Below are 17644 nucleotides of genomic sequence, written 5' to 3'. Positions count from 1 at the left end.
CAAATAAAATAAATAAATTTAAAAAATATTTTATTTAAAAAAGGTAAGTTTATTTTGGTGCAAAAAATTGGAAGTCCCACTTAGTCTTTTCATAATATATATTTCCATGCACTTTTTGAAGGCCCCTCCTACATGGGTGCTATGCTTTGAACATTCCCACCAGAATTCATACTAAAACTTAATCCTCAAATTCATATGTTAATGGTATTTGGAAGCGGGTGGGGGGGTGCTTTGGGGATGGAGACTAGGGTGGGACAGGCTTTCTCTGGTCTCACAGCGCACTGCGCCCCCAGCAAGAAGGCCTCCACAGATGCAGACCTTGACTCGAGCCATGATCCCAAGAACGCTTCTTATTTCTAAGTTACCGGGTGGGTGGCACTCAGCCAAGGCAAGAAAAGCAGACTACTGGGAGAATGCACTTTACAAAAGCCCCTGGTAAGTGACTTGGGGAGCAGCAGTGCAGCCCTGTCTCTTCCCGCCTTGATGGCTGGCTCCCTGGGGGACGTGCTGGCTCAGAGGGGCACTCAGAGCAGGTCACTCAGGAGAGAGGCTCCTGGGGCCAGTTCTAACAGGGCGAGCACAGCTGTCTCTCGGGGGTCAGGCCTAAGGAGGCCAGCCTACCACAGACACAGCATTCCCCAGGAGTGGAAAATGAATTCACCTGTAATAAAGGTAGCACGCTGGGGTCCCACCGGCCCGCACTCACTGTTTGAATTGGATTACCTGTGTTTAATGGAATTTCTCTCCCTTGCCACTAAGAAATTTTCCAGAGCTCCGGTGAAACAGAAGCACGGCACACCGACCGAGCGATTTGAAAGGTCCCAAATGTGCATCAGTTTTAATGAGTCTAATTAAACAAGGAGCTGCTTTAGTTGGGCCAAGACTTGTGCTTGAACATTATTTGCTGTTACTGAAACAGCAGAACTGTGACAGCCCTGAGCCTCCTTCCTGTGTGCAAAGCATCCAGCAACAAACAGCCCTTGTTAAAAACAAAACAACAACAACAATAAAAAACCAAAAAACAGTGCAGGAACTCAGGCTGGCCAAGATGGCGCCCACAGCATTGACCATTCGAGGGGATAACTGTGTGCAGGCTGGTCTGAGAGCAGTCTCCTTCGCACTCTTTCCTCTGGCTTCCCTCCCTTTCTTTGATCTTGTTTAGTGGTCTTAACTTAAAAAGTTATGTAGTCTCCCAATTTTGCTAACAAACTCAGGACACTTGAATATCAACTAAGTTGGGAGAGACAAGGAATGGTGGCATGCACAATAGCCCCCGAGTCCCAGGGAAGCCGGGTGTTCTGATTTCTCCAGCACAATACATCTCTGAGTTGCTTTCCCGGTTCTTTGAGTTTTGGTCACATTCAGTCTGAAGTCGCAGCAGGTCAAGGTGGGCATTCTCTGTGCCTCCCCACACGTTACATGTGAGTCATCAGAGTCACAAGCTCGCCCCACGTCATCCTCCCACTGAAAACTCCTCAAGCTGCCTGGATATTCAAATAGCCAGAAAAACTAGTCAGGTAACCTCATCTCTGAGCTCATATGAGGATATTTCAAAGAGTTTGTGGAAAAGGGAATTAAGGGATAAATTTTGATGTGAAAAGTTTTGAAATCCATGCATTTGGGAAATCTTCAGAAAGCTCACAAAAATGCATGCTATGAAAAAAATATCTTTCATGGATTTCAAAATATTTTGCACCCAAATAAACTTAACTTCTAATTCCATTTTCCAGTGAAGTTTTTTCAAATACTCCTGAACATGTCCACCTGCTGCTATCATGTGCAATGGACCTACATTCCCATTTCAGAATGAGTACAGAGCACAAAACACTAACTAGTAATAGAGAGAACAGAGAACAATTAGCGCTTCATTCCTTACATGGTAGAATTAATTTTTATGCCTTACTCTTTCACCATTATTAACTCTTCTCTTTTAAACCTCAAAGTCTGACATACAGTCGTAGTTCAGTCAATGTTTGTTGAATGAATAAATGGACACAAATACCACCTTCAACAGGTCCTAGGATGTATTTTTTTATGCTTGGATGATGAAGTTTTTAAATGTTGTTCACATTCTGCATTACTGGTGCCAAAATTCTGAGTATTTAGAAGTTATTCTTTGGAGGCTGGCATCGTGGTGCAGCAGGTTAATCACTGGTTCAGGTCCTGGATGTTCCACTTTCAATCCAGCTCCTTGCTAATATGCCTGGGAAGGCAAAGGAAGATGGTCCAAGTACTTGGGCCTCTTTTTGTTTCTCCCTGTCTCTTGTAACTCCACCTTCCAAGTAAATAAATAAATATTTTAAAAAGTAGAAATTAAATGTGTGGATTTTATTTCTTGATATAGAGAAGGAGGTGTCCTAAGAAGGCCTTGAAGGAAGAACCTGTAGCAGGAAGGTGGTGGGTAGGTCAGAATCTCTCTTGACCAGGAAGGTGAATATGGTTCCAAAAACAGAAGTGATTCCAAACTGAGAAATGATGAGGAGATAAGGAGAGAGGCATGGTTGAGGCCTGCACCAATTCTGAGCAAGATCCTGGGTGTCAGTGTTTGTCCCCGCACAGGAGCCAGCAGGACTGTGCTGGGGTTTGAACAGGGTTTGTACCCACCAAAGCTCATGTTAAGACTTGGTCTTCAATGCAGCAGTGTTGGGAGGTGTTTGAGTCACAGGGTAGAGTTCTCTTGGGTTCCCACATTTTTCACATGAGTTCTCATTCTTGCAGGATTAGGTTAGTTGACATGAGGGGAGGGTTGTTCTACATCAAGGCTGTCCTCCGTGTTTGGCCTCTTTTGTACATGCTTACTTGCCCTTCTGCTTTTCACCATGAGTTGAAGCAGCAAGAGGCCAACACCAGGAACCAAGAAATGCCAGCACAATGCTCTTGGACTTCACATCCTCAAAGACTGAACCAACGGGATCAGTGCTGTGGTATAGCAGGTTAAGCCGCTGCTTGCTGCAATGGCATCCCGTATGTGTGCTGATCTGAATCATGGCTGCTCCACTTCCAGTCCAGTTTCCTGCTAATGTGCCTGGGAAAGCAGTGGAAGGTGGCCCAAGTGCTTGGCCATTGCCGCCCACAAGGGAGACCTGGAAGAAGCTCCTGGCTCCTGGTTTTGGCCTGGCCCAGCCCTGGCCACTGCAAGTCATTTGAGGAGTGAACCAGCATATGTAAGATCTCTCTTGTTTCTTCTTCTTTGTTTGTAACTTTGTCTTTCAAATAAGTAAATATTTTTAAATAAATAAAGAGCCAAGATAAACTTTTTTCCTTCATAAATCATACAGTATCTGTCAGATATAGTAACAGAAAACTGATCAAGACAGACTTTTTGGAAAAAGGACATGCTACAGTGCCCTTGTCAACACCTGGTCTAGAAGCTGCTGCTTGGCACATTGGCCCAGGAACACAGGATGGGTGACGTCTGTCCCTGCCAGATTGGGCTCCCACTCATGGTGGTTCTGGGGAGGATTCACAGAGACTCCCCTTCCCACTGTGGGAGCTGGGGTAGACACTCCCTCTCTTGGGTCTGGAATTCACTTACAGTCCTGCTTTTAATTCTTAAACATCTCTCAAAATCCACATGTAGAGAGTTTGCTGAGGAAGGAAGCAGCATGGAATCAAAACATTTAACTCAGAAGTGAGTTTACCACATTACCCCAGGTCAGGGTTGGGGAACCTTTTTTTTTCTGCCAAGGGCCATACTTATATTTAACATTTAAATATAAATATATTAAATATTTATATTTAAATGGATATTTATAACATCATTCAGGGGCCATATAAAATTATCAACTTAAAAATTAGCCTGCTATTCTGACCTCAGAATCAGCCCTTAAGGCATTCTAGTCTGGCTGAAAAGCCCACGAGAGCATTTCAGGAGTGGAAAGCCAAGACACTGTGGCAAAAAAATGTCCTACATGAAGGACCTTGGTGGGTGATATCCCAGTGGAAAGAAGTAGTCATCAAAGAAGGAGGTATCTTTCTCAGAAGGGAGGAGAGAACTTCCACTTTGCTTATGACCTTGTCTAAATACTGACAGAGTTTGAGGATTCAAAAGGCTTCCATAGCCTAGGCAGCTCATGTCAAGAGCCTTGGGTGATTACTGACATCATACATAGAAGTGTTAATTGTTAAATTAACAAGAGTCACTGTGTACTAACTTCCCATGCAGGACCTCTGTCCTCAAAGAGCTGTATTATAATTATGTCTAGGTGCTCGAAAAAGACATATCATTCTTGGGTGCTTCTTTAAAGTTAAATTTTTATTAAAAGCAAAATTAACTTCAAGATGCAATGACTTTGAACAGCCCTTGTCTCCACTGTTGAGGAACAGTTTTTTTTTTTTTTTCATGCAAATTGTTGAACGCTTTACTTAGTATAGAGTTGGTCTTCTGTGTATAAAGTTAATCGAAAATGGATCTTAGTGGAGAATGGGACTGGGAATGGGAGAGAGAGGAGGAGGAGGCATGGGAGAGTAGGTGGGAGGGCAGGTATGGTGGGAAGAATCACTGTATTCCTAAAGTTGTACTTATGAAATGCATGAGGTTTGCATTCCTTAAATAAAAGGTTTCTTTGGGGGGAAAATGAATCTGCTATAGATTTATTGAATTTTGAGTCCCACCTGTGGTTGCCTTGGCAGGGCCAGACTAAATGATTTTGCAGGCCTTATATAGTCCATGGACCAGACATTTCCCCACCTCTGCTAGGTTAATAAACACAAATAAAATGCTTTGGAAAGGTTTATTTATTTATTTGAGAGGCAGAGTGACAGAGAGAGAGAGAGGGAGCCCAGAACTCCCTCTGGGTTGTCCACGTGGATGACAAGGACACAAGCACTTGGGCCATCAGTCACTGCTTTTCCAGGTGCATTAGCAGGGATCCCGATTGAAAGCAGAGCAACAAGGACCTGAAACAGCGTTCCGATATGGGATGCTGATGTCAGAAGTGGTGGGTTAACCCACTGTGCCACAGCACCAGCCCCCAAATAAAACTCCTACAGATGTGAAAGAGGCCCCAGGAGCATGCAGAACATCATGATTGTGCAAAAAGAGATGGCAACCGTTGGCAAATATTCCAGCACAGCACTTCCAGTTTTGATGTCTCTGTGACACGCACGATGTCTCTCCATGACTCGCAAGCTATCTGCAAAGATGGTCTGAGGGGGATGGGTTCCATTACTCACATTTCAGACACCAGTGGCAACGAGGACCTTGGGCATTCTTACTTGCTAATCCACATCACCTAAGAAGGTAGCAATTTAAAAAAATGCCAATGGGGTAGAACTTAAGGGAACCTTCATGAAAAATCTAGTCCAACCTCTCATCTTCAGAGGAGGAAGCAGAGATGTGGAAAGGCCCTGTAGTTAGAGGGTGGAGGTAATACTAGAAGCCCCAGTGTGGGCTTCTTTCTGTTTTGTTGCTTCTCCTGAGTAAGTTGTATAGGAAAATATGTACCTTATGACTTGTAAATATGTGTCCAGACATTCCCATAATTTAAATTTAAAGCCCCCATAATTGAGACTTTCTATATTTTTGCTTACAAATTACACTTAATAGAGTTTGCTGTCACCGGCATTGTGGCACGGGGTGGTAAGCCACTGCTTGCAATGCTGGCATCCCGTATCAGAGCACCAGTTTGAGTTCTGGGTGATCTGTTTCCAATCCAGCTGCCTGCTAATGCTCCTGGAAAAGCAGCACAAGATAGTCCAGGTTCTTAAACCCCTGTCACCCATGTTAGAGATCTGAATGGAGTTCCAGGCTCCTGGCTTCAGCTCCAGTTCTGGCCACTGCTTCCATTTGGGGGAGTGAACCAGCGGAGGGAAATCTCTTTCTCTCTCTGTATGTCACTCTTTAAACTAAATAAAATAAATCTTTAAAAAAAGAGTAATGTTTGCTTCCATGAAGGCATCAGCATTTATAGGAGCAGAGTCCCCCACTGGAAAGATTCAGTCTGACATAGAACTTGTCCACTGGGGAAGTGGTGCACTCCCTTTGAAGCCCATGATGTCAAGTGACAGGGAGATACAAGGTAAGGGGACAGCAGGCTGTGAAGCATAAGGACTGGCTCAGGATCTGAGAAGTGCCTGTGGAGCATTTAACAGAGAATGGAAGACTTCCCTGGGAAGGAGAACAGTTTCCCTTGGCATCCAGGAAGGATTGGTTCCAGAATCCCTTGCAGTCATGAAAATCCAAGGATGCTTAAGTCCCTTATATAAAACATCATGGTATTCCAAAGAACTTACACATTTTCTTCTTGTATACTTTTTTTTTTTTAATTTGACAGATAGAGTTATAGACAGTGAGAGAGAGAGAAAGGTCTTCCTTCCGTTGGTTCACTCCCCAAATGGCCGCAGTGGCCGGAACTGCGCTGATCCGAAGCCAGGAGCCAGAAGCCTCCTCCGGGCCTCCCTTGCAGGTGCAGGGGCCCAAGAACCTAGGCCATCCTCTACTGCTTTCCCAGGCCACAGCAGAGAGCTGGACTGGAAGAGGAGCAACCAGGACTAGGACCAGCGCCCATATGGGATGCTGGTGCCACAGGCAGAGGATTAACCAAGTGAGCCACTGCGCCAGCCCCCCTGTATACTTTTTTTAGATTTTATTTATTTATTTGAAAGAGTTACACAGAGAGAGAAGGAGAGGCAGAGAGAGAGAGAGAGAGAGAGAGAGAGAGAGGTCTTCCATTCTCTGGTTCACTCCCCACTTGGCCGTGACAACGAGCTGTGCCGATTTGAAGGCAGGAGCCAGGAGCTTCTTCCGGATCTCCCACGTGGGTACAGGGGCTCAAGGACTTGGGCCATCTTCTACTGCTTTCCCAGGCCACATCAGAGAGCTGGATTGGAAGTGGAGCAGCCAGGTCTTGAATTGGTGCCCATATGGGATGCCGGCACTGCAGGCAGCGGCTTCACCTGCTATGCCACAACGCTGGCCCCCTTCCTATATACTTTCATCTCCAGTTAATCTATTATACATACAACAAGGTAAATGCTACATAGATAGTAGTTATAGAGAACAATGAAAGAAAAAACATCTCCACAGTTACAGTACAATTTTTTCTCCAACTATGTTTGGTCTGGGGTTGGTGGAATCAGTGGGTACAGACAGCCAGCTGAGTTAGGACTTACGACCATGAGGAATCCATGGGCAGTGCAAAGGCAAACGTCATCTGGGCAATAGGGGGCCCACACTCAGCTCTGCTGAGCAACGTGCAGTTGCACTGAACAAAAGGCCTGAGCCACTCCAGCAAACCTGTCCCAGAGTGCCTGGGGGTGGTGTAAGCTGGGGCAGCAGGGTCATGGCTTGTCTGTAGCAGCCAGCGATGTCACACGAAGGCATGGCCTGGTGTCTTGCCCTGCATGCTGAGACCACTCAGGCATTCAGGTAGCACTGATTGCATTGGATGGAAACACGGAACCCATGATGCCTGACCCTGTAATGAAAACATGAGGGCTAGCCTGAGGTGACAGGGGAAAGCCAAGCGCAGCACTCGGGAGTCTCAGGGAAAGCAAGAGAAACGGTGCCATGCTGCAAAGGTGGCACTGGGCTTTCCAGGAGGCAGATGGGGCTCTTCACTGGGACATTGGCAAAACAGGGGCACGAGAATGGGAAAAGGCACTAAAGTTCTGATTTTGCATTAAAAATATAGAAACAAGGGGCCAGCACTGTGGCGTAGCAGGTAAAGCTTCCGCCTGCAGTGCCGGCATCCCATACGGGCACCAGTTCGAGTCCCAGCTGCTCCTCTTCTGATCCAGCTCTCTGCTATGGCCTGGGATAGCAGCAGAAGATGGCCAAATGCCTTGGACCTCTGCACCCACGTGGGAGACCCAGAAGAAGCTCCTGGCTCCTGGCTTTGGATCAGCTCAGCTCTGGCCATTGCAGCCATCTGGGGAGTGAACTGGTGGATGGAAGACTGCTCTCTCTCTGCCTTTGAAGTGCTTGGTCTCAGTTCACAAGGCCTCTAAACTGTAACACGGAGAATGAGGCTGGCTGAGAGCTCCCAGGAGAGGAAGATGAAGAAAGCAAAACTACATTAGTTGTGTGGGCGGGGAGGACAGGGGGACTCAGGAGAGAGGCCCACAGATTTTCCCTCCTGCACTCGGCTGAGAAGGTGCCCCAGTTTTTGCCAGAACTTTCCCAGACTTTGCATGCTCACCTCCTTCTTCTCCAGCCTTCTCTCCTGTGCCGGTGGCTCGGAAGGAAGGGGTTTGGTCCCGCGATTTACTTTATGATACTCTGTGATATTCGCCACCAAATGCAGTCCTGGTGCGTCTTTTCTGATCTCCTTATCTTCCCTGGCTTTAATTCACATCTGTGAAGACTATTCTCAATTGGGCATCTCTAGTCTCGCCTTTCCCTCTTGACCCAGACCCAGTCCTCATGTCTCACGGCCTGCAGCCCAATTACACCACCTCTCCCTGCCACATGACATCCTGGGCTTCAATGTGAAGGCACCACTACCTTCACCGAATGAACAATGCTGACTTCTCTATTTCCACTACAGTGATAGGGGCTTGGGGCACACTGCCCCAAAATATGACTGTAGGAAACCAGAACACACTACCCCCAAATACGCCACTTTGGCTTAAGGATTATTCTGAGAAGTTCTGAGAAGTGACTCTCGTGTAAGAGAAAGTTACTACCTCTGTGAAGGAAATCTCCATGACTGCGTGCTCTCTAGCAGGGATCACTGGAGACTTTTGTCCATGAGGAAGACCCTGACTTAAATCTGCATAACTAACCTGACCTTGTTTGACACTTAATAACACCTCTTAATAAACAGCCTCTTCTTTGCTTCAGAGAAACAAAGATGGTTGTTAAGCTTAAAGTTTAAATGGCATCTTTGAGATCTATTATATTATTATAATATAATATAATATAATATAATATATTATTTATATATTATATATAATAATAATATATAATATATATTATATAATATAATATATTATTTCTCTGGGTTATTGCCTATAAACTACTGCTAATTTTTCTCTTGTTAGTCTGTCTTTTGTTACAGGGAGTCCTGGCTAAGGAACCATTAAGGGAAGAGGGGGAAATGGTTTTTCCTCCCATACACAGCCATCCTTATTCTCCAAGTCATCTAGGTCTGCACTGATAGATAATTTTCTATTCTCTCTTTCCTTGTAACTTAGCATGTTTCTTGGTTAGTTGGTGGCTTTGTCCATTTTCTGTTTCTACAATAGGACACCTGAGACTGGAATCTTTAAAAAGAAAAGAGGTTTAGGGTGCACCACAATTGTGGAGGCTGAGAAGTGCAAGATCCGAAGGCCACTTTTATTGAGGGCCTCATGGAAGGGAAATCGAGGGGAAGCCGGGGCATGTGAACGAGAGGAGACATGAAGGATGGCCTTCCTTTATGACAAGTCAGTAAAAACCACAAGGATGTTGCTTTGGACTAAGCTCCTGTACTGGGTCCCTGCAGATCAGGCTGAAAATGAAAATGGAGACACCCAGGCTACAGTTACATGTCACCAATCTGAAGCTAAGCCACTCCTGTGACCTTCAGAGAAACCAAGATTAGAGAGGTAATAGCCAAATGATTCAAACATGCCAGTTTCAGTTGACATGGACACACAGTTGGCTCTGCATTAATCCTTGTACAAAAGAGATAAGCTGGAGTAACTTGATGTTAACCTGTGAGGATTCTTCTATCACTTTGTCCCTACTTTGAAATGACCAGCTCACCTTTTGCTGTTTTTTTTTTTTTTTTTTTTTTTTTGGACAGGCAGAGTGGATAGTGAGAGAGAGAGACAGAGAGAAAGGTCTTCCTTTTTGCCGTTGGTTCACCCTCCAATGGCCACTGCGGCCGGCGCATATCGCTGATCCGAAGCCAGGAGCCAGGTGCTTCTCCTGGTCTCCCATGCGGGTGCAGGGCCCAAGCACTTGGGCCATCCTCCACTGCCTTCCCGGGCCATAGCAGAGAGCTTGACTGGAAGAAGGGCAACCGGGATAGAATCCAGCGCTCCAACCGGGACTAGAACCCGGTGTGCTGGCGCCGCAAGGTGGAGGATTAGCCTGTTAAGCCACGGTGCCGGCGCTTTTTGCTGTTTTGTTTCTGCTTTCTTCGCCTTTCTCTGTCTTAAAAAACAATCTTTTCTGCTCATCCCATCTGAACATTTCCTCCATTTTATGGAATGAAGAGTGGGCTGATTCTAGAAGAAGGCCCATGGAGATCACTACACTAAACTGTGGTAATTTTCTCCTTTGAAATAACTGACTCTTGCAGTAACTTACCCAGACCTGCTAGAGTAAGAACTCATTCAACTTCTTTGTAAGGGAGGATCCCTTATGATACAAGTGCCTCTTAAAATTCCTACCACCTCTCCACACCGTGACATCGAGGACCAAGCCTCAAGATAAATTTTGGGAAGGACGGACCCTGTTCAAACCACAACACCTGATCCTGTAAAACTTCCCTTTCCAAATAGATTTTTTCCTTCTTGAAACCAAATTGTCTCAAGGATTCAGGCTCTTTCTTTTCCTCATGGTTGGCAAGTCACAGTGTCAACAGGCAAATATATGTTGGGAGAAATGATGGAAGAAAGAGGCCACTCCTTTGGAAACACCACTAGAGGATGAGTAACCAGAAGTCAGGGAAAAAGTATGAATGTTCCCCAGTGTCTGGCAAAGTTGTTGGCACAGAGAAGGCTCTCCAGACAGGCTAACTGGATGTTAGCTGGAGGAGAAGCATGAATAGACACCAACTAGGCCTTTCTCCAATCTCTGCTGCTGCTCATCCAGTCTATTGAGCTTTCATGAGTATTTCATACTTTCAGATGATTCCCTTCTTCAAAATTTTGTTTTTCTGGGGGTGAGCATTTGACCTAGTAGTTAAGACGCTGGGTATGGACACCTGCATCCCCTATCAGGGTGCCCAGGTTCAAGTCCTGTCTCTGTTTTTAATTCCAGCTTTCTGCTAATGTGCACTCTGGAGGCAGCAGGGGACGGCTCGAGTAATTGAGTCCCTACCACGCATGTGAGATTCCTGACCTGAGTCTGGGGTTCCTGGCTTCAGCCTGGCCCTGTCCTGGTCATTGTAGTTATTTGGGGGAGTAAATAGGGGATTAATAACTTTCTCTCTGGGCCCGGCGCCGTGGCTCACTTAGTTGATCCTCTGCCTGCAGCGCCGGCATCCCATATGGGCATCGGGTTCTAGTCCTGGTTGCTCCTCTTCCAGTCCAGCTCTCTGCTGTGGCCCAGGAGGGCAGTGGAGGATGGCCCAGGTGCTTGGGCCCCTGTACCTGCATGAGAGACCAGGAGGAAGCACCTGGCTCCTGGCTTTGCATCAGCGCAGCACGCTGGCCATAGCGGCCATTTGGGGGATGAACCAACGGAAGGAAGATCTTTCTCTCTCTCTCTCTCTCTCTCTGTCCATAACTCTACCTGTTAAATAAATAAAAAATCTTTAAAAAAAAAAAGAACTTTCTTTCTGTTTCTCTCTGTCTCCCTTTCATGTAACTCTGTACGTAAATAAACAAACATTTCTGTTCCCTGTGGATAAACCCTTTGTTTGGCATTTGAGGACTCATGCATTTGACTTGAAGGCAGAGAGAAAGCTGAGATGTGTGTGTGTGTGTGTGCACATGGATATTTGTGGTGAGTGGCTGCAAGGGGGATGCGACTAGACTGGACAAGGGGATTGAGTGAGGTCAACAAACAAGCTCTGCCCTTCTCACATACTTACCCCCTTGGGATTTATTCAGGTCACTGAGGTCTTGTGAGCCTTGAGAATGATGACTTGATAGATCAAGAAGCATTTCTGTTTCTTTCCAGAGCACTGCTGTGGCCTCTTGTGATGGAAATTCTACCCAGTGTTTACCTTTGGTGAGAGAGCTGCCTTCAGTCACTGTCCAGGGTTCACAAGGCCAATTAGGCATCACTTGCTGGACCCCTGAGGGTGACATCTGCTGTGGCATCACTGAATTAAGAGAAGCCAGACAGAGAAGGCAACTGTCAGGGTTAGCCTCTGGAGGAGGCCACAAAATCCTTGCCCAGTGAGCTCATGGTAAATGAGCCCCGAAAGAGGGAAGAAAAGGGAGCAGCACTGGTGACTATTTTTATTGTTCATTTACTTGGCAATAGAATTCTGTAAAGCACTCTGACGTCATGAGAGCTGTGGAAGACACAATCTTACAAGGAACAGACTCTGTTCCTGCCAAGGTGTAGGGTGTATAGCACACTCTCCCTTATGGCTGATGGGCAGGGGCCACTTGTTTCAGTAATTGCATAGCTTGCCCTCTGTGTCTGTGGATTCCAGCTCTGAGGATTCAACCTCCCACAGATGGAAAATATTGGAAAAAGCTATCTGTATCACACATGTATAGGCATTTTTTTCTCGTCATTATTCCTAAACAATACAGTACAACAACTTCCATAACATTTACATTGTATTTGTTGGAATTTATACATTCTATTTACATTGTATTAGATGTGATAATTGAGGGATGAATGAAAGTCATGAATTTTAGGATCTGCTGGTGGTTCTGAAACTGATCCATCAAGGAGATTGGCAGACTACTGTCCCTGGGGATGGATTCTGTGGACTCTGTGTCCAGATTTACCATGGCCAAAGGAAAGGGGGAGACTGTGCAGTGTTTTGACATCTTAGGATGGGATCTACTCATTGCGTATGATAGTCTTCAGTCCAGACAAGGCACGCACGATGCCTTCCCTCCTACCATCTTCCCATTTCAGAAAACCAAACCTCTTTCTTGGGTGACCACACCTAGACACACATTAACAGCGCAGGCCTTGTCAATAAGTGGGGTTAAGTTTTTGGAGATAAGCTGCATTTTAACATAATCTGATCAACACTGCTGAGACTGGGATCCCCAGAAGGTGGCAGCAGTGAGACATTAGCACCATAGTAATGATGGACATTGCACTGCCAACATTCATAGGTTGAGGCTACCAGTTCCTCTTAGTGGAACCTGTATTACTTTGCACTACTAGTAAAATATTCACTATACATGGAATATAAATAACAGGATAAGCCTTCCTTTCAGTGTTGTTGAATCATATGGTGGAGAAGTAGGAAAGAGCACTTTTACTTCCAGAGAATAATTATTGTATGTGCTATTGGATCTCTTAACCTCAATCAGGAATAGGATCTGTTGTTTCAAAATCTGCTGTTGCTACAGAGCTGGAGATATGAAATTTGGAGTTTCTCCTACCTAATGTCGACTTCTGGTAGGAAGGAGTGGCTGCCAGCAGTTTGTGCATCTCTGAAAGGACATCAGTCTTTTCATGGGGAAGAGTGAACTTAGTTGTTTTAGTGATAATTTAAGAATTAGTTTTATTCCTAGAAAAATGTCATTCTGGAGGGTTGCATATGCTCTTCGTATAAACAGACTGAAGTAACCTAATTACTATACAATAAGAAATGCAAAGTTCCTTAAATACATGTGCATATGAGCACACATATTTGTAAATGTATGTGTTTATAGCTTAAATATTTTTCTATTTAGGAATTTTTAAGATAAGCATCTATATCTATGAGGGCACTTTAAAAAGTTTGTGAAAAAAATGGAATTGAACCTTTATTTTAGCGCAAAAACATTTTGAAATCCATGCACAGTTTTTTTTCTTCACAACATGCATTTACTAAGAATTTTCTTAGGTACCTGTTTACACAGACTCGTTTATCTTCTACAAACCTGTGATGCATATATATGGATCCCATTCCTACATAGTGGAAAAGTTCTGTAAGCTGCATGCTGAGGTCTTTGCTTTAGCTAAGTGGCATTTTATTTTCTAATTTTTAAAGAGACTTATTTATTTATTTTGAAGGTCAGAAAGGTCAGAGAAGGTCAGGGAGAAAGAGAGAGACAGAGAAAGAGAAAGATCTTCCATCTGCTGGTTCACTTGCCAGGTGGCTGCAACAGCCAGGGCGGAGCCGGGCCAAAGCCAGGAACCAGGAGTCAAACACTTGGGCCATCTTCTACTGCTTTTCTCAGGCCACGAGCAGGGAGTTGGATTAGAAGTGGAGCAACTGGGATATGAACTAGCATCTGTGTATGTTCCGGGTGTCACAGACTGCGGCTTTACTGGCTATGCCACAACATTGGCCCTGCTAAGTGGTACTTTAAAGCAAGCCAGTCTGTGTGTAGCTGTTTGAACTGGGAGAGCCTGAAGCCGACTCTGAAGCACAGGGCACCTTGTGTTGGCACTCAGGATGATGCCTGCTCATTTGGAGGTACCCAGCCTTCCCCAGAGCCTGTGGTGGACAGGACCAGCTGTTCTCAGGGTTCAACATGTTCCCACTCTCTGTGGTGCTAAGCTGTGTAGTGGTGTCTATCTGTGGTCTGTCCTGGTGGGTGTCAGGATGAGGGCCTCCTAGAACTTTTGTTGAAAACACGGAGCTAACATCTACTTATTTTGATGCCCCCCCCCCACATTTTTGAAATCCAGGATGAGTTTTTTCATGATGCACATTTGACATGAACACTTTGAAGACACTTTGAAGTATGCATGGATTTCAAAAAACTGTTGTACCAAAATAAACTTTCAAGTTTCACTTTCCCAGAAACTTTTTAAAAATTTTATATTTTGCTGTTTATTTATTATTTATGAGACTAAGAGAACGAGAGTGAAAGCAAGAGAGAGAGAGAGAGAGTAGAGAGAGAGAGCGAGTAGAGAGAGAGAGAGAGAGAGACAGACATTCTCTTTGTGCCTGCACATTATGATAGACGCGCTTTGGGGACCATGCACTCCTGGGCAGCTTTTAGTTCTAGCTTCTTAAGCCTCAGACCCCCACAACGAGAGAGCTTGTATTTTCTTGCAGCTACATCCAGAAGAGCAGTTCTCTGGATCTGTGTGCATTGTTGCTGGCAGAAACAAATGCCAGCCCGGTGCTGTGCAATTGATATGTGATGTCTCAGACTCAAGGCTGAGCCAAAGTCGTTCCTAATAGAGTAGAGATGACAGATTGGGACTTTGTTTCTCTAGTCCTACAGTGGGAAAATCAGAAGGACAGAACTGTGATAGTGGGTCGTGATGCCTTTGTGGTCACTTTGGAAAAGGAAAGCTCAGAACAATGTTAGGAAAACAAATTGGAGAAAAAATATATATGGGAGTGTTTTAAAAAGTGTGTGGAAAAATGGAATTAAAAGTGAGTTTACTTTGATGCCAAAACTTTTTTGAAATTCATGCATAGTTTTTTTTTCACAATTTACATTCTCCACACACTGGAAAAAAGAATTGTATGAATTTTTTGAGTTAAAATAAACTCATACTTTTAATTCCATCTTTACAAATTTTTTGAAGTATTATTGTATATGAATGATGTTTTCCTTATCTGTTTAATGAACACAATGTATTGAATCGATTTGGGAGGCAAAGTGATTTTTAAAATTCTTCCTAACAAATTTAATTAACTTGAGGTTGGTGTGTAAATGTTTCAGAGCAGTGCGTGGAGCTGTCACTCAGCAAATGTTAATACCACTTTTTACAGCGTGCACTTGAAAGGTGATTATTTAGAATCATCTCAGGAACATCTAGATTATTTCCATGATAGCAGCTCAAACATAGATACTAAAGAGAAGCACATTGTCTTTAAAGAATGTGGGTGAATTTCACTCAGGGTTTTCTCAAGCCAGGGTCTGGTGATACCTAGAAGCTTTGGAGTTGAATCATTCTGTCAGTGAGAAGAGGGAGAAAAAAAGAGAACACTAGCATTCATTGGTTCACTTTTCAAATGCCCACAACAGCCCTATGACCAGGACCAAGGTTGGGAACTAGAACACAATCCAGGTCTCCCACATGGGTAGCAGGGACCCAGGTACTTGAGCCATCAGCGCTCCCTCCCAGAGTCTGCATTAACAGGAAGGTGGAGTCAGGACCTGGAGTTGGAACTGATCCCAGGTACACCAATGTGGGATGCCGATGTCAACTACTAGAGTTCAGGGGTGGCCAACTTTCTTTCTGGCAAAGGCCATTTGGATATTTATAACATCATTTGTGGGGTATAAAAAGCTCAAAGAGCAATGTCTTCAGGAGGCTTTGGTTCTGAAACTGTCCTTGTGAACTCTGGAAGTTATGGGGAATCTTGGCAGGTAGCACACAACTGTTCCCTAGGTTTATTCCTGGCATGAACTCTCTAGTGGTAGAAATTGCTTTACTTCTGCCAGGGACAGGCCTGCCTGCCCCAGGAGCTAGGGAAACTTGCCAGGCATTGTTACACTTTCACAAGAAGTTGTCCCCAAGCTGAGCCTTATCTCTTTGCTGACAACTGAGGCTTTTCTTGGTATGTCCCACAGAGCAGATGCTCTGCTGCTGGGAGGGGATTTCTGAGACAGCAGAGAGCCCTGCTTACCCTCAGCTGGGTCCAGATGTGAACAACAGAGAGAAACGCCAACCCCAAGGATGGGACATTTGGGTACTCATTGATCATGACATGCCAATTCAGTGAGCATTTGACAAAGACACGGGATTCTTTCAGAAACAGAAACAAGTGCTGTTTTGTTTGCAGGATTGCTCTGACAGTAAATGTCAGGGTAACACAAGTTACAGCCCACGCCATCCTCTCTCACCATAGTTACTGATGTAGTGACTTGTCTTAACTCTTCGGGGTGTCAAACACCAAATGTTATAATTTTTCCATTTATTCCCATTAGCTATGCTCTGTTGAGCACTACCACACCTTTCTCTCTGAGCGGGACCTTGCTTAAGGATACAGCGGTCCAGTCACACTAACCTGTAGTATTTTCAGTTATTAAAACAGTTATTAAAAAGCAGTTATTAAAACAGTCACATTCTAAGAATAACTAGCCCTGCTTATTTTTCTAAACCACACATTACTTTCTTATGGAGAGAAACTTTACAAGCTGGGAAATGCACTTAAGTGCATTCAATGCCTTCCAACAAAATGTATGTAATTATGTAGGATGCAAGATGAATATATAAAAATCAACTGAATTTCTACATGCCAGCAACTGAAAAACTGCAAAGAAAATTAAACAGCTCAATTCGCAATAACATCAAAAGTAATAAAAATTTATAAATAAAATTTGATTAATGATTTAAAAAATTTATTCATTTGAGAGTCCCTATCTACTAGTTCACTAGCAGATGAGTGGCCAATACCAGGAGCCAGGAATGCTGTCTAAGTCTACCACGTGGGTGATAGGAATACAGCCATCACTGATGCCTCTCTATTAAAGTAGAAGGAATCTGGAGTCAGGAGCCAGGCTTGGGAATCAATCCCAGATACTCTGATGTGGGAGATAGTTCTCTTACCCAATGTCTTAACTGCTAGACTAAGCATCTAACCCTTATCCGTAAGTTTTAGAAGTTAAGACAGGTACATGATAACTATAAAACCATTTTAAAAAATTCAAAGAATACCTTAAGAATCCTCTTAAGAAAGAGGAAAGGCACCTATGCTCATGGATTAAAAAACATGATATTATTAAAATGGCAATTCTTTCTAAATTGATCCACAAATTTAACACGACCTACCAAAATCCCAGCTGCTTTACTTTGCAAATTGACAACTTCATCCGAAAATCTGTATGGAAATTTTTAAGACTCGAAATAGTCAAAACAATCTTGAAAAAGAAGAACAAAATTGAAGGACTCTCATATTTTGATTCCAAAACTTATTTTAAAGCACCAATAACCAATACATTACAGGCCTAG

The sequence above is a fragment of the Lepus europaeus genome, chromosome 6, assembly GCF_033115175.1.
Source record: "Lepus europaeus isolate LE1 chromosome 6, mLepTim1.pri, whole genome shotgun sequence".
Classification (NCBI taxonomy): domain Eukaryota; kingdom Metazoa; phylum Chordata; class Mammalia; order Lagomorpha; family Leporidae; genus Lepus; species Lepus europaeus.
This window is presented reverse-complemented; position numbering follows the sequence as displayed.